Source organism: Oncorhynchus mykiss, chromosome 11 (assembly GCF_057628025.1).
Source record: "Oncorhynchus mykiss isolate SJ-2025 chromosome 11, ASM5762802v1, whole genome shotgun sequence".
NCBI classification, from domain to species: Eukaryota; Metazoa; Chordata; class Actinopteri; order Salmoniformes; family Salmonidae; genus Oncorhynchus; species Oncorhynchus mykiss.
In genome coordinates, this window is record NC_143032.1 from 30381152 (window position 1) to 30399378 (window position 18227).

The window sequence follows — 18227 nt, forward strand, 5'->3', positions numbered from 1 at the left end:
AGCCATCAATACTGTTACACAAATGCTTGTTTTGCAATGGTTGAGAAGCATATTTTGAAAATCTGAGATGACAGTGTTGTTAACAAAAGGCTAAGCTTGAGAGATGGCATATTTATTTCATTTCATTTGCGATTTTCATGAATAGTTAACGTTGCGTTATGGTAATGAGCTTGAGTCTGTATTCACAAACCCGGATCCGGGATGGGGAGATCAGAAAGGTTAATATAAGATTTCGTGCACCCGCTGTTATTTACAAATAGATACAGACCGCCACTTATTGTCTTACCATAGGCAGCTGTTCTATTTTGCCAATGGAACGAAAACCCCACCAGCTTCATGTTATCCATGTTGTTGTTCAGCCACGACTCTGTGAAACGTAAGATATTACAGTTTTTAAATGTCCCGTTTGTAGGATATCCTTGATCGGAGTTCATACATTTTGATGGTAGAGGGGTTTACTCACTCGCCTACGAATTCTCAGCAGGCAGCCCGACATCCGCCCCCTTTTTCTCCATCTTTTCTTCACGCAAATGATGGGGATTTGGGCCTGTTCCCGAAAAAGCTGTATATCCTTCGCTTCGGAGTCGTTAAAGAAAACATCTTTGTCCAGATCCAGGTGAGTAATCGCTGTTCTGATGTCCAGAAGTTATTTTCGGTCCTATGTGACAGTAGCAGCAACATTATGTACAAAATAAGTAAAAAACAAGTTACAATCAACGCAAAAAAGACTAATTAAATACTACAGTTGGTCAGCAGCAATCGCCTCTGGCGCCATTAGGCTTTCCTAATGTTTTGTTCACTTAGTGTACATACACAACAACAGCAAACTGTAGCTGCTATTGCAAAACATTTAATCTATATTAGCTATTCATGCCGTTCAGTTTTAATTTAGTTTCAAGCCTCTCTCATTGGTGATGTCAAGCCACAGGTTAACCGACTTACACACACTAGAACTGATATTTGCCAAAGAGCAGTTTTCTATCTACTCCACTCAGTCTCTATAGGGCTTGCACCATGAACAGCCCAAGGCCATACACACATTTAAGTTGCCTGTCACATTTGACAGTCATCACAGCAATATCAATATCAACAGCAAAGTCAATGGTGTAGATTTTACTCTCAGTGAACAGATGAATCAATCTGTACTTGTACTGGCTCTGCCTGCTTTTACCGCAGATGCGGAAAGGCGATATCGCCAGATGCGGTATATTGAGATGCAACCCACGCAAAAAATATATATCTCTAGCTTAAACAGACAGATTTTTACGTGGATTTTTTATAATGTTAATTAGATTTCCGACAGGCGCAGATATTGTAGTTGGTGAATTCACAAAAGATTTTAAAGCCTTGGTACAATAGAAACATGGATTGTGTGTGTGCTACTGTTACGGTTTTCTTCTTCCTCCTCCTCTGAAGGGGAGGTGTAGCAAGGATCGGAACAAAACATGAACATAATACAAAACAATCACTGTGAAAACCGAAACAGCCTATTTTTAAAAAAAATAAAAAATAATTTATTACCTTCAATACCATTCATTCTTTACAACTCATAATTTTCATTCATACTCCAACAATGGTATTTTAATTTAACTAAACAAAAACCCCAAACAAAACCTCAGTGGAGCATCTTCCCTCCCCGTCATCCTACAAACTACCTTTCCCTATCTCCCCGTCCCTAATCTATCCCCTTACAAATCTAAATAACACCTAGCCCTAAACCCCCCTTCCACCTTTCCCGAGGAGCAGGCTGCCCCCACTTCCTCTCCTCCCTCTTCATCCTCCCCCTCATATCTCCTTCCACCCTCCTCCCTATCCCTTCCACCCCCCAATCTCTCCCTGTCTTCACCATGTTCTGCCTGGCTTCCCACAGCCCCCGTTTAAAGAGACTCATGAGAAGCCAGAGCAGAAACCTGTCCCTATCCGTCCCTCTCGCTCTCCCTACACCTCTCTCTAACCTGGCCCACGTCAATACAAAATCCCCCCTTACCAAACCTAACAACACCCGTGCCCTAGCCCATACTACTCCGGCAAAGGCACAGTCCCAAAAGACAGCCTCCTCCCTGCCACAAGAGGATCTTGGACAGGTGGGGGATTGCGCCAAACTATGCCGGTACATGATGGAACGTACTGGCAAGCACTTATGGAGGCTCAACCAATTCAGCTCCTTGAGCCTGTTGTCCAGACCCCGCGCCTGCACTCCCTCCCAGACCAATGCCGAGATGCCCACTACAGGCGCCGGACTCCCTGCCTGTCTGACCTCCTCGTACAGGTGCCTGTGATTTAAACCTACTCGGGTAACTTCAAACTCAGGGTGCGCACGCAGCCACTTGGCCGCATAACGAAATTGCGACGGCAGATGTTCCGCCCGAGGACCCGTGTTAGACCACACCATTACGCTTCTCGCCTGATACGAGAAGAACACCCGCAGGAGGTAACCGGACGGGTGTATCACTCCGTTAACAAGAAAGAAACAAAAATTGCGTCCAGCTTGAGGGGGAGATGTGGTACCACCCTACTTCCCTCCCCGATGGGACAGAGCATGCGTGCCCTGGCGACCCAATCGTACCTGCCACTCCACATGAACTGAAACACAAGCCTCGCTAGAGGCCTCCTCAGACAAGCCGGCAATGGGTAGATGTACGCCAAATACAAAAGAGACGGCAACACATCCAACTTTAGGACCAGGACTTTGTCCATAAAAGACAAATACCTAGCCTTCCACAATGCTAGCTTCCTCTGTACCACTGCGATACGCATGTTCCAGTTTAACTTCGCTGAGCCAGAGGTCTCAAAATGGACCCCGAGAGTCCTCAGGGCCCCTTCACAGAGAGATAACCCCCCGGGCACATCCGTTCTACCGCGCCATCTTCCGAAAAACTTGACGGAAGACTTTGCATGGTTCAGAACCGCTCCCGATGCTCGGGTGAAATCCCCAAAGATGACAAGGGACCTTGTCAGGCACGAGTCCTTGCACAGCAGCAAGGAAGTGTCGTCGGCGTACTGCGTCATCTTAACACGCAGCCCACCACTTCCAGGGATCAACAAGCCTTCCACCCCTGTGTCTGCCCTAATGGCAGCCCCCAGAGGCTCCATGTACAGAACGAAGAGGAGAGCCGAGAGTGGGCACCCCTGCCTGACCCCAGACGAGAGGTCAAAAACGTCACCCAAGTGACTATTTACACTAACTCGGCACCCTGCTCCGACATATAATGCACGAATCCATCCTATGAACTTCTCCCCAAATCCTAATCGACCTAACACTCTGAATAAAAAGGATCTATTCACGCGATCAAAGGCTTTCGCTTGATCTAGCGCTGCTACCATTAAAGGCAGTCCTCTATCTTCAACCCAAGCGATGGAGTCCCTGATTAACTGTAGGTTCCATCTAATAGAGCTACCCCGCACCCCGTACGTCTGATCCTCATGGACGACGTAGGGAAGGGCTGTGTGCAACCGGTCTGCTAAAACCTTTGCAAGTAGCTTGTAATCTACACACAGCATCGTCAACAGCCGCCAGTTGCCACGGTCTGTTACTTCCCCCTTCTTATATAAAAGTGACAGCACACCAACAGCCATTGATCCCCCCGGGACCCACGTCTCAAGGATGGCCTTCAAGACATTCGAGGACCACTGATCCAAGTATACCCCAAAACTTGAGATAAAACTCAGCCGGCAGCCCATCCATCCCAGGCACCTTCCCTTTTCCCATCCTCCTAAGAGCGCTCTCAACCTCTTCTAGTGAGATCTGGGCCTCCATCACTTCTCTAATGTCCTCCGGCAACCGCCTGGACAAGTGTTCTAAAAACACATTTCCCTGCTCTACATCTATTTCCCTTTCCTTAAATAAACCTTGGAAATGATCAGTTGTCACCCTGACCATTTCCTCTGGTTTTCTAACTATACTACCATCTTCTTCCCTAACGCCATGCATTACCTTCCTACTCTGTCTGGCCCTAACCGACTTAAAGAACATAGCAGAACAAGTCTCATTGTGTTCTAGAAAGCCACTATGCGCACGCTCCAGGAAAGCTCGAGCCTTTCGCTCCTGCAACTCCCTGAGCTGCGCCTTTAGGGTTGCGGATCTCTCCCAGTCAAACGACCCACCGAGGTTGTCTGCCTCGGACTCAAGTTCAATTAACCTTTGGATACGATCCACCTTCCTCTTTTCCTCTTGCAATACCCTATTATAAAAGCCCTAATCCTCACCTTAACTAATTCCCACCACTCTAACACCCACTCGCACATGGACCTGAGGCCTTCAAGCCTCCAAAAAAACCCCCAAAAAACGTCAACAAAAGCCTGCTCCTCCAGCACATCCCGATCTAACTTCCAGTACCCCCTACCAAAGAGGCAGACTGGCGACCCCACCTGCAGGAGCACCCCGTCGTGATCCGAAAAGAAAACAGGCAACAGCCGCCCAGACAACTTACCCAAAGACCTGGGTACAAAAATATAGTCGAGCCTCCGCACAACCCCCCTGGAGTTGCGCCATGTAGGACCGGCCATTTTCGAAGTAGTGTGCAGGCCACCATCAACCAGATCATGGCAAGCCATTAACCCAGTGATGGCGCCTGCACTGCTATCCCCCCCTATTCCTAAATCTGTATTAAAATCTCCCCCTATCACTAATTTCCTATTTGTGACACACAGGGGCGCCAGACAGTCCACCATCTCCCTCCTGTCCGCCACCACCTGTGGCCCATACACCACCGCTAATCTAAATTTACAATCCCTTATCGTGACATCCACCACCATAACCCTCCCCTGCATCACCACAAAAGAACACTCCACTTTTACCTCCCTGTGCCCACACAAAATCCCTACCCCCGATGAGTGCACCCCCCCAATACCCCAAACCGACTCTCCCTTGTCCCACTCCTTCTTAAACCTACTAACATCCCCTCCATCCCTCAGGTGAACCTCCTGTAAAAAACAAAAATCAAACCCCACACTCTCCAAAAAACTAAATTACTGCCCTCCTCTTAACAAAATACCTTACATTTAAACTAACAAAAGTAAAATTAGACCCCATGAAAGAATAAAATAAAAACATGTAATACACTCAAATACTAAACCCAGACAGAAAAAAACTAAAAACAAAAACAGGAGACAAACCCGATGCTCCCCTGCTCCATATCTACCGGTGATAACACCATCCGTACTCCCGACGTCCCCCCCTCTTCCTCCATCTCACCAACCCAGGATGCAGGAATAGTGTTTGGCTCCGGGGTGCCCTGCATCCTGGGTCTACCCACACACTCCTCCCCCTCCCCAACGCTGCAGCTGGTTTGGAAAAAAATAGGGGAGGCTGAGTCCCCAAACAAAAAACTCCCCACCTCCTCCTGCACCCTGTCCGTAGTCTTGTTAGGTGTGTCCCCACCCAACAGATGTTGAGGGCCTGGGGAAACCAGCAGCAACCCAGAGGTTTCTCCCACCCCCATCACTCTCTTGGCCATCCCCTCCCTCTCACTGTCGGCCAATCGCACCCTCCTCTTCATTCTCTTCTTTGGTGATGGCGGCAGTGGAGAGATACCACCCTCCCCCCCGCCAGCTCCTCCACCATACCCCTCATCTCTTCCACCAGGGCACTTTCCCCCCACTCCACTTGCTCTTCCACCGTCTCCTTCTCCACCACCCCTCCCTCGCGTTCTTCTCTCTCATGCTCCACCACTCGCTTGCCTTCTTCCGCCGCTTTTCCTGGTTCTCCTACTTCCATGCCTTCCGTTTCTTTCTCTCATCCATTCGCCGCTCCTTGCTCCTCCTCCTTCCTTGCGACCTTCCCCTCTGGGCCTGTACTCTGGTCATGAGGCGTGCTTCCTTCCCCTCCTCTTCTTCCCCCATCCCCCGCTCCTGCTCCCCCCCCCAGCCACAGACGCGTATGACCTCTGACGAGCCGGGGACCCCAGCCACAGGTGTGCTGACGAGCCACACCCGTGGCACGCCTTAGGCTCGTCACAATCCTTCACCTCGTGCTCCCCAGATCCACAAAATATGCATTTTCTTGCACTGCACGAGGCGAAGATGTGGCCATAGGCCATACAGCGCCTGCAAAATGGAGGCTGACGTGCATAAAACAACGTCCCCCTGTCAGCCCCCAGGGAGAACATAGCAGGAGGTTGGAGGTAGCCACCATGTCCCTTTGGGTCCTCCCTGAGGAGGGCCTGGAAGCCTCTCCTCCCATACCAAAACCCAAGGGAGTCTTTGAGGTGCCTTGCTGAGGAGACGTTATCCATGTATCTCCCCAGAAAGGCCCTCACCTCTTCGTCCTTAACGTATGGGTTGTAACTGTTGACAGTTACAACCCTAAAGTTGTTCCTCGCCAGGCATGTTATTTCATAGTGGCTCATCGGCCTCTCACCTCCCACTGCTCTTGCCCTTCTCAGGATATCATAGTGTTTCTCCTCTGTATGTAGTGCCACGTCATATGCTCCCTCCAACGAGTTGCCTTAGAAACAAAACACATCCTTCACCGTCAGCTTTAGAATCCCCATCAAAATTGTCCTTTCAAAAGTTTCACGTCCTAAAGGCTCCAACTCCTTTTCCTTCCAAGCAAACCGAATCGTGTTAGCCAGCCCAATCCCAGGGACCAACCAAACATCTCCGCAAGGAGAATGGCGCACCCGGCTCACGTTCTCTTCCAAAACAAGGAAAAAATAAAATCCAAAGTGACTGAGCCTATACTGGTGCAAACTCACACAGAGACAGGAACAATCACCCACGAAACACTCAAAGAATATGGCCGCCTAAATATGGTTCCCAATCAGAGACAACGATAAACACCTGCCTCTGATTGAGAACCACTCCAGACAGCCATAGACTTTTCTGGATAACCCTACTATATCACAATCCCAATACCTACAAAAAAAACAAGACAAAACACACCACATAATAAACCCATGTCACACCCTGGCCTGACCAAAATAATAAAGAAAACACAAAATACTAAGACCAGGGCGTGACAGCTACATTAGAAGGGTGAATGAGCAAGGCAAAATATTTAAATGGAAATTAAATCCCGCTAGAGGGACAACTTCCGGTGAAGCTTGAGGGCGCGCAATTCAAATAAATAATCATAAATATTATGGATTTTTAACATTTATGTACATAAGTGTCTTATATTGGCCGAAAGCTTAAATTCTTGTTAATCTAACTGCACTGCCCGATTACAGTCGCTATTACAGCGAAAACATGCCATGTGATTGTTTGAGGACAGTGCCCCATGTCAAAATATTTTTTCCCTGGCACAGGTTTCATACATTCACAAATAATGATTAAATATTAAATTACTTTTTATAAATCTTCCTCTGATTTGTCATTCAAAGCTATAATAACATGTAGTGTCGTTTTGTTAGATAAAATCCTTCTTTATATCCCAAAAAAGTCTGTTTAGTTGGCGCCATCGATTTGAGTAATCCACTTGTTCAACGAGAAAGGAATCTGAAAATCTACCCCTAAACTTTGCTTCAACAAGTCAAAATACATTTCTATATACTCCTCAGATACCCTAAATGTAATCAAACTATAATATTTCTTACGGAAAGATGTTCAATAGGAAACCGATTTTAGTATGTTCAATAGGAAACCGATTTTAGCAGGTGCGTCATTTCTTCATTGCGCGTGCAAACACGAGTTTCCAAGACTGTGTCCTCCTGCTAAAACTGATATTTCTTATTAATTTTTTAAGTTACAAGCCTGAAACCTTAAAAATAGACTGCTGACACCCTGTGGAAGCCACATAAATTACATCTAGGGAGATAATTTTCAATATGACCTTACTCTTGAGGTCATTTTTAAGAGGATGGTCTCTCCCCCAAAAAATAATCTGGTTGGTTTGTCTTTGGATTTTCTCCTACTATATCTATTGTGTTATATTTTCCTACATTATTTTAACGTTTTCTTTCCAATGGTACCAAGTATATGCATATCTTGGCATCAGGGCCTAAGCTACAGGCAGTTTACTTTGGGCATGTCATTGAGACAGGAAGTGGAGAAAAAAGGGGTCTAGCCCTAAGAATGAAGTGGCATTGAACTAGGTATGGTTGGAGGTGCCACGCTTACCGGTTTGAGTATGTCAAGAACTGCAACTCTACAGTGTTTTTCACGCTCAACAGTTTACCATGTGTATCAACAATGGTCCACCATCCAAAGGAAATCGAGCCAACTTTACACGACTGTGGGAAGCATTGGAGTCAACATGGGCCAGCATCCCTGGGGAATGTTTTCAACACCTTGTAGAGTCCATGGCCCTAGGACTTTTATTTAGGCAAAAGTGGGTGCAATTCAATATTAGGACGTGTTCCTAATGTTTTGTACACTCAGTGTATATGATGCATATATACTGTAGCTATATAGCACATTATGTCAAATCAAATAAAATTGTATTGGTCACATACACGTGTTTAGCAGATGTTATTGCGGCAAAATGCTTGTGTTTCTAGCTCCGACTGTGCAGTAATATCTAACAGGTAATATATAACAATTTCACAACATATACCCAATACACACAAATCTAAAGGAATGGAATTGAGAATATATAAATATATGGATGAGCAATGTCAGAGCTGCATGGACTAAGATACATTAAAATACAGTATATGCATATGAGATAAGTAATGCGAAAATATTTAAACATTATTAAAGTGACTAGTGTTCCATTTATTAAAGTGGCCAGTGATTTCAAGTCTATGGATAAAGGCAGTAGCATCTAATGCGCTAGTGAGGGCTATTTAACAGTCTGATGGCCTTAGAAGAAGCTGTTTTTCAGTCTCTCGATGCCAGCTTTGATGCACCTGTACTGACCTAGCTTTCTGGTTTATACTGGGGTGAACAGGTAGTGGCTTGGGTGGTTGTTTGCCTTGATGATCTTTTTGGACTTCCTGTGACATTGTATGCTGTAGGAGGGAAGGTACTTTGCCCCCGATGATGCATTGGGTAGACCGCACCACCCTCTGTTGAGCCCTGTGGTTGAGAGCTGTGCAGTTGACATACCTGGCGGTGATAATGCCCGACAGGATGCTCTCAATTGTGCATCTGTAAAAGTTTGACAGGGTTTTAGGTGCCAGGCCAAATTTCTTCACCACACTGTCTGTGTCGGTGGACCATTTCAGTTTGTCAGTGATGTGTACACCGAGGAACTTGAAGCTTTCCACCTTCTCCACTGCGGTCCAGTCGATGAGGATAGGGGGGTGCTCCCTCTACTGTTTTCTGAAGTCCATGATCATGTCCTTTGTTTTGTTGACGTTGAATGAATGGTTATTTTCCTGCCACCACACTCCCATAGCCCTCACCTCCTCCCTGTAGGCTGTCTTGTCATTTGGTATTTGGCATTTTATTGGGAGTCCCATTAGCTGTTGCAAAAGCAGCAGCTACTCTTCCTGGGGTCCACACAAAACAAGAAACATAATACAGAATGACATAATACAGAGCATCACTAGACAAGAACAGCTCAAAGACAGAACTACATACATTTTTATAAAGGCACAAGTAGCCTACATATCAATGCATACACACAAACTATCTAGGTCAAATAGGGGAGAGGCATGTGCCGTGAGGTGTTGTTTGAAACCAGGTTTGCTGTTTATTTGAGGAATATGAGATGGAAGGAACGACCATTCAATAAGGGCTCTATTTAATACTTTTTTTTTTTTATACGTTTTCTTGATTTTGTCCTGGATTTGGGGACTATGAAAAGACCCCTTGTGGCATGTCTGTTGGGATAAATGTGTGTGTCAGAGCTGTGTGTAAGTTTACTATGCAAACAATTTGGGATTTTCAACACATTAATGTTTATTATAAAAAGAAGAAGTGATACAGTCAGTATCTCCTCAACTCTTAGCCAAGAGAGACTGGCATGCATAATATTAATATTAGCCCTCTGATTACAATTAAGAGCAAAATGTGCCGCTCTGTTCAGAGCCAGCTGCAGCTTAACTAGGTCTTTCCTTGCAGCACTGGACCACACGACTGGACAATAATCAAGATTAGACACAACTAGAGCCTGCAGAACTTGATTTTTGGAGTGTTGTGGCAAAAAAGCAGAGCATCTCTTTATTATGGCTAGACCTCTCTCCAACTTTGCAACCATTGAATCTATATGTTTTGACCATGTTAGTTTACAATCTAAGGTAACACCAAGTAATTTAGTCTCCTCAACTTGTTCAACAGCCACACCATTCATTATCGATTCAGCTGAGGTCTAGCACTTATGGAATGATTTGTACCAAATAAAATGCTCTTAGTTTGATAGATGTTCAGGAAGAGTTTAAAACTGGCCACCCATTCCAAAACAGACTGCAACTCTTTGTTAAGGGTTTCAGTGACTTCAGCTGTGGTTGCTGATGAGTAAATGGTTGAATCATCAGCATACATAGAAACACATGCTTTGTTTAATGCCAGTGGCAGGTCATTGGTAAAAATAGAAAAGAGTAGAGGGCCTAGACAGCTGCCCTGCGGTACATAGCACTTTACATGTTTCACATTAGAGATGCTTCCATTAAAGAAAACCCTTTGAGTTATATTAGAAAGATAGCAGGTTATGGTCAATAATATCAAGGGCTGCACTGAAATCTAACAGTACAGCTCACACAATCTTCTTATTATCAATTTATTTCAACCAATCATCAGTCATTTGTGTTTGTGACATGTTAAGATCCCTTCCAGGCTGAAAGTCTGTTGTTAATTTGTTTACTGAGAAATAGCATGTATTTGGTGAAACACAATTATTTCCAACAGTTTGCTGGGAGCTTTCAGCAAGCTTATACTGTACGTCTGTTGTCAGAACCAGTAAAGGCCAAATTACTTTGGCTTCCCTCCAGGCCCGAGGACAAAGACTTTCCTCTAGTCTCAGATTAAAAATATGACAGGTAGGAGTGGCTATACTGTAGAGTCAGCCAGAATCCTCAGTAGCTTTCCATCTAAGTTGTCAATGCCAGGAGGTTTGTCATTATTGATCGTTAACAATACTTTTTCCACCTCTCCCACACTAACTTTACAAAATTCAAACTTGCACACTGCTTTTCTTCCATTATTTGTTTTTTTTATACATGAATATAATTGCTCACTGTTTGTCATGGGCATTTCCTGCTTAAGTTTGCCCACTTTGCCAATTAGCCACTTATTAGCCACTCCTTTTGCCCCAAAACCAGACAGTTTTTAACTTCCTCATCAATCAATGGAGCCGTAAAAGTTCTAACAGTCAGTTTCTTTTTTTTATTTATATATTTTTTTAATTTTACCCCCTTTTCTCCCCAATTTCGTGGTATCCAATTGTTCAACTATCTTGTACAACTCCCGTACGGGCTCGGGAGAGACGAAGGCTGAATGTCATGCGTCCTCCGATACACAACCCAACCAGCCGTACTGCTTCTTAACACAGCGCGCATCCAACCCGGAAGCCAGCCGCACCAATGTGTACCGTGCACCTGGCAACCTTGGCTAGCGCGCACTGCGCCAGGCCCGCCACAGGAGTCGCTGGTGCGCAATGAGACAAGGAGATCCCTACCGACCAATCCCTCCTTAACCCGGATGACGCTAGGCCAATTGTGCGTCGCCCCACGTACCTCCCGGTCACGACAGAGCCTGGGCGCGAACCCAGGGTCTCTGATGGCACAGATGGCGCTGCAGTACAGCGCCCTTAACCACTGCGCCACCCGGGAGGCCCTAACAGTCAGTTTCTTAACAGGTGCATGTTTATCAATAATTGGAAGAAGCAATTTCGTAAATGCATCAAGTGCAGCGTATGGATGCGCATCATTAATCACATCAGACCAACAAATAGTTTTAACATCATCCACATAAGTCACAGCAAAATCTTTTGTATGATCTCTTATACAATATTTTAGGCCCAGCTGTTGGAACTTTGGCTTTCCTGGATATAGCCACAATATTGTGATCACTGCATCCAATAGGTACAGACATAGCTTTAGAACAAAGTTCTACAGCATTAGTAAAAATGTGATCGATACATGTGAATGATCTTGTTCCTGTAGTGTTTGTAAACACCCTGGTAGGCTGATTAATAACCTGAACCAGATTACAGGCACTGGTTACAGTAAGAAGCTTCCTCTTGAGCGGACAGCTTGATGAAAACCAGTCAATATTCAGGTCCCCAAGAAAGTGAACATCTCTGTTTACATCACATACACTATCAAGCATTTCACACATATTATTTAGTTACTGACTGTTAGCACTTTGTGGCCTTTAGCAACACCCCAAAAGAAAATACTTTAGATGTGCCAAGTGAACCTGCAACCACAACACTTCAGTAGCACTTGACATAAAATGTTCTATAAGCATTACAGGATATGGCTCTGAATATATATATATATATATACAGCAACTCCTCCCCATAAGCATTTCTGTCTCTTCTATAAATGTCATATTCTTGTATTGCTACTGATATATCATCACAATTATTTATCTAACTGAGTCTCAGAAATGGCAAGTATGTGAATATTATCCGAAGACATAATATTGAAAAGAGCAGACAAAGCAAGAGAAAAATATATACATTCAGCAGTCACCGGTTGTGACTAGGGGGCAGTATTTTCATTTTTGGTTAAAAAAAAACGTTCCCGTAATAGACGGGATATTTTGCTAGGACAAGATGCTAGAATATGCATATAATTGACAGTTTAGGATAGAAAACACTCTAAAGTTTCCAAAACTGTAAAAAATATTGTCTGTGAGTATAACAGAACTGATTTTGCAGGCGAAAGCCTGAGAAGAATCCAATCCGGAAGTGCCTCATGTTTTGAAAGCGCTGCGTTCCTATGCATCCCCATTGAGCAGTGAATGGGCTATCAACCAGATTACTCTTTCTCCGTATTCCCGAAGGTGTCTACAGCATTGTGACGTAGTTTTACGCATTTATGTTGAAGAATGCCCGTAAGCGGCTACATTGCGCAAGTGGTCACCTGATGCTCCCAGAAAGATTCTCGTGTAAAATACAGAGGTAGCCATTACTCCAATCGGTCCTAATGAAAAACGAATTGTCCCGATGGATATATTATCGAATAGATATTTGAAAAACACCTTGAGGATTGATTATAAACAACGTTTGCCATGTTTCTGTCAATATTATTTTTCGCCGTTTTCGTGACTGCAATTTCCGGGCGATTTCTCAGCCAAACGTGATGAACAAACGGAGCTATTTCACCTACAAAAATTATATTTTTGGAAAAAAGGAACATTTGCTATCTAACTTGGATTCTGGACCTTGGCCGCCGGAGCAGGATGGAAGGACAGGGCCCTCATCGACCACTATTGATGCAGCCTGCGCGAGGACGTCCGACGGGAGTTGGCCTGCAGGGATGTCAACATCACCTTTGACCAACTGGTGGAGCTGTCCATCCGGTTGGATAACTTGCTGGTCACCCGTGGACGTCCAGAGGGTGCTCTGTTGGTTCCATCTTCCAGCACTCCCGCACCCATGGAGCTGGGAGGGGCTGAGCATAGGGAGACTGGAGGAGGGGCCTTCACGTGCACCATCTGTGGCTACAGAGGGCACACTGCCAGTCGGTGCCGGGTTGGTCCCTCTGGGAGTCGAGGCAGCAGGCAGGGCACTCTGGCGTCACCCCAGGTGAGTCTGCACCACTATCAATCAGAGTCCTCTGTTTGTACCTGCTTGTTTCCCTGAGTTTTCCCCGCATTCCCAGCATAAGGCGCTCGATTCAGGCGCAACCTTTTAATTTTACCGACAGAGCGTTAGCCCTTAGTTTAGGGATCCCCATTATTCCTGTGGTTAGACCTTTCTCGGTTCACGCTTTGGATAGTCAACCATTAGGGTCTGGGCTAATCAGGGAAGCCACCATCTCCCTGGCCATGGAGACGCAGGTGGGTCACGAGGAGAGAATCAGTCTCTTTCTCATTGACTCTGCTGCGTTTCCCTTGGTACTAGGCCTTCCCTGAATGGCTCGCCATAACCCCACCATTTCCCAGCAACAGAGGGTTCTCACGGGGTGGTCGCGAGAGTGCTCGGGGAGGTGTGTAGGGGATCCCGTTGGTGCTACCACGGTGAAAAGTCCAGACCAGGTCTCCACCATGCGCATCCCCCCAGAATATGCCGATTTGGCTCTCGCCTTATGTAAAAAGAAGGCAACTCAATTACCACCCCAGCGACGGGGGGATTGTGCGATAAATCACCTGGTAGACGCTGCACTTCCCAGGAGTCACATGTATCCCCTGTCGCAAGCGGAGACGGCAGCTATGGAGTATCCTGTGTATCCTAATCCCTGTGAAAAGGGTACATTCGGTCCTCCACTTCACCCACCTCCTTGAGTTTCACTTTTGTGAAGAAGAAGGATGGAGGTCTGCGCCCGTGCATTGACTATTGAGGTCTCAATCAAATCACGGTGAGGTACAGTTACCCGCTACCTCTTATCGCCATGGCGATTGAGTCAATGCACGGGGTGCGCTTCTTCATTAAACTGGATCTCAGGAGTGCGTACAACCTGGTGCGTATCCGGGAGGGAGAAGTGGAACACGGCGTTTAGTACCACCTCAGGTCACTATGAATACCTCGTCATGCCGTACGGGTTGATGAATGCTCCATCAGTCTTCCAATCCTTTGTAGACAAGATTTTCAGGGACTTGTACGGGCAGGGTGTAGTGGTGTATATCGATGACATTCTGATATACTCCCCTACATGCGCCGAGCATGTGTCCTTGGTGTGCAAGGTACTTGGACGACTGTTGGAGCATGACCTGTACGTCAAGTCTGAGAAATGCCTGTTCTTTCAGCAGGCCGTCTCCTTCCTAGGGTATCACATTTCCACATCAGGGGTGGAGATGGAGAGTGACTGCATTGCAGCCATGCGTAATTGGCCGTCTCCCACCACGGTTAAGGAGATGCAGCGACTACTACCGGATGCTCCCATTACCTCACTGTTGAAGGGGGGTCCTGTACGTTTGCAGTGGTCGGTGGAGGCGGACAGGGCTTTTGGGCACCTAAGAGCTCTGTTTACCTCGGCTCCCGTGCTGGCCCATCCGGATCCCTCTTTGGCTTTTATAGTGGAGGTGGACACATCCGAGGCTGGGATTGGAGCCGTGCTCTCTCAGCGCTCGGGCACGCCACCAAAGCTCAGCCCCTGTGGTGTCTTCTCGAAGATGCTCAGCCCGGCGGAGCGGAACTATGATGTGGGGAACCGGGAGCTGTTGGCTGTGGTTAAGGCTTTGAAGGCGTGGAGACATTGGCTTGAGGGGGCTAAACACCCTTTCCTCATCTGGACTGACCACCGCAACCTGGAGTACATCCAGGCAGGGAGGAGACTGAATCCTCGTCAGGCAAGGTGGGCCATGATCTTTACCCGTTTTGTGTTTACCCTGTCCTACAGACCAGGTTCCCAGAATGTGACAGACGCACTGTCCCAGCTGTATGACACAGAGGAGCGGCCCATGGATCAGACTCCCATTCCTCCGGCCTCCTGCCTGGTAGCGCCGGTCATGTGGGAGCTGGATGCGGACATTGAGCAGGCGTTGCGTAAAGAGCCCGCTCCACTCCAGTGTCCCGTTGGGTGTCTGTGCATTCCGTCTGTTGTCCATGACTAGTTGATCTATTGGGCCCACACATCTCCCTCCTCTGTTGATCCGGGGATCGGTCGGACAGTGCGCTGTCTGACTGGGAAGTACTGGTGGCCCACCTTGGCTAAGGACGTGAGGGTTTATGTTTCCTACTGTTCAGTGTGTACCCAGTGTAAGGCTCCTAGACACCTGCTCAGAGGTAAGCTACATCCCTTACCCGTCCCACAACGGCCTTGGTCACACCTGTTGGTGGATGTCCTGACGGATCTTCCTCCTTCACAGGGAAATACCACGATCCTGTCCTGTCGTCTCCTCCATCTGCCCGGTCTCCCTATGGACCTACAGACGGCGGAGGCCTTGTTTACACACGTCTTCCGGCACTACGGGGTGCCTGAGGATATAGCATCTGATCGAGGTCCCCGGTTCACTTCGAGAGTCTGGAGGGCTATCATGGAACATCTGGGGGTCTCGATCAGCCTCACCTTGTGTTTTCACCCCAAGAGTAATGGGCAGGTGGAGAGAGTGAACCAGGATGTGGGCATGTTTCTTCTGTACTATTGCCAGGACCAGCCGGGGGAGTGGGCGGATTTCGTGCCCTGGGCAGAGATGGCGCAGAACTCGCTCCGCCACTCCTCCACTATCCTCTCCCCCTTTCAGTGTGTATTGGGGTACCAGCCGGTGGATGATTGGTTCAGGTACGCGAAGGGGACATGGGAAGCCGCACATGGGCACCTTCAGCGGGCCGCGCAGCACCAAAAGACCAGCGCGGACCGTCACCGCAGTGAGGCCCCGGTGTTCGCGGTCTGGCTCTCGACCCGAAACCTGCCCTTCCGCCTGCCCTGCCGGAAGCTGGGTCAGCGGTTTGTGGGGCCATTCAAAGTCCTGAGGAGATTGAATTAGGTATGTTACAGGTTACAGCTTCCCCCTGATTACCATATTAACCCCTCGTTCCATGTGTCTCTCCTCAGGCCGGTGTTGGTTGGTCCGCTCCAAGAGTCTGAGGTGCGGGAGACTTTGAGGGGACCCTGGCGTACTCCGTCCGTTCCATCCTGGATTCGAGGCGTCGGGCAGGGGGACTTCAGTACCTCTTGGAGTTTGAAGGGTGCGGTCCAGAGGAGAGGTGCTGGGTTCCGGTGGCGGATGTGTTGGACCCTGAACTTCTATGGGAGTTCTACATGTATTTATTCCTCTCTTCCCCCTCATGTCTTTGTGTGAAATTGTTTGTGTGTTACGTGCTTTGTACGCACTAGGCAAGCATTTGTTTTTCCGTGTTATTACACAAAGATTGTTTGTATTGTATACATTTGATGTTTTGTGACTGTTTTGCGCACTTTACACTTTGCCTTGTTGGCTTGGAGTTTTTTGACGCAGCTGCATCTGTCTGTATGTCTCTCCTGATGAAATAAATTGTGCACCTGTTCACGATTCTCTGCTCTCCTGAACCTGACTTCACCACAAGTACGCACAAGCCTGACACAATAACCAAGATGAATGTAACTGAATTATTTGTTTTCTGATTTAACAAAAGACAGGACCTGTTCCGATTGAAGAAACCTATTTTAATTCTTAATTACTAACGCATCAACATGCTTTTTGAAATATAGCTTTCCCTCAATCAAGACGCCCAGATATTTATAAGTGGGGACACAATCAATGACGTCCGAAGCTTTGCTTGATCAACGTGTTTTTTTAAAACAAGTGTTGCAAAGTGTGAGATCCCACTGATTTGGCCATGGCTCCAGTGCTTTCTTAGATTCCTAGCTGCTTTCAAACACAACCACTATTGTACACCTTACTTACAAATATAGTTAGGATTTTGTACATGTAGTTTCACCTGACAGGTAGCTAAGCAGGTAGAGTAGGGAGCTATGTCATATTCAAGAATGTGAGGTTCTGAGGTCCAATCTTGTTGAAGGCAAGTTTTATGTGAAACGACACTTTCTGCACTCTTGTTCAAATAATGTATTTTATTTAGTACAGTATAAGCTTATGTCTTAAGCATCCTAAATTATACCATAGATACAGTTTTTGAAAAATAGTCAACTTGAAGGCAAAAAAGGGAAACATGATATAAGATGCAAACCTGGTGTTCCAACTGATTATACTCTACTAAATCCAACGACATACCGCTGTGCCACAGAGTATTGATAAAAACGGTGGAGAAAAAAACAAGACTATCTGATAATCACATTCTGCCATTTATTGATGACCAGCATATGTCCCTAATGTGCATTGTGAACCTATTATGAATCTCTGAGTAATTAACTGTTTTTCAGCACAATTTGGAGAAAGCTCCGAAGCCTTTAGAAAGCCTCAGTTTCCCATAACTAATTACTACTGAAAACAACCCCGTGACTATGGTTAACTGTAGCAGTACGATGATAAAGTTGTGAAATAGTGGGAATGGGATGAGTTACTTGAGCAGGGGTTGGGCTGTTTTTGAGTCAATGTTTTATAAGAATCTCCTTGATTTTGGCCGAGGTAACTTTTGCCCCTTTCATATTTGGATACTAGCCATCCCTCTTTTAAAACTGGGGCCTCTTCCAAAAGTGGTCAAAATTGTAAATATACTCCAAATGCATCGAGGAACAGTAGGTTTTAAGCCAGTAGTGTACTCAGACGACTAAAGTGTTCCATTCCGTGTCCTATTGTTGGTAAAGGCCTGGAAATGAGAACCCGCTTGCCTGTCTCCTTGAGCCTGCCTTGAG

At 46.4% G+C, this 18227-nt stretch overlaps 1 long non-coding RNA gene across 1 annotated transcript; it reads left to right on the top strand.

Annotated features, from left to right (window-relative positions):
* The first annotated feature begins 416 nt into the window (after positions 1-416).
* LOC149979543 (uncharacterized) lies at positions 417-16944 on the top strand. Its single transcript, XR_016484274.1, has 2 exons — positions 417-616; positions 16488-16944. It is a non-coding gene; the product is annotated as an uncharacterized LOC149979543 (long non-coding RNA).
* Positions 16945-18227: the final 1283 nt, after the last annotated feature.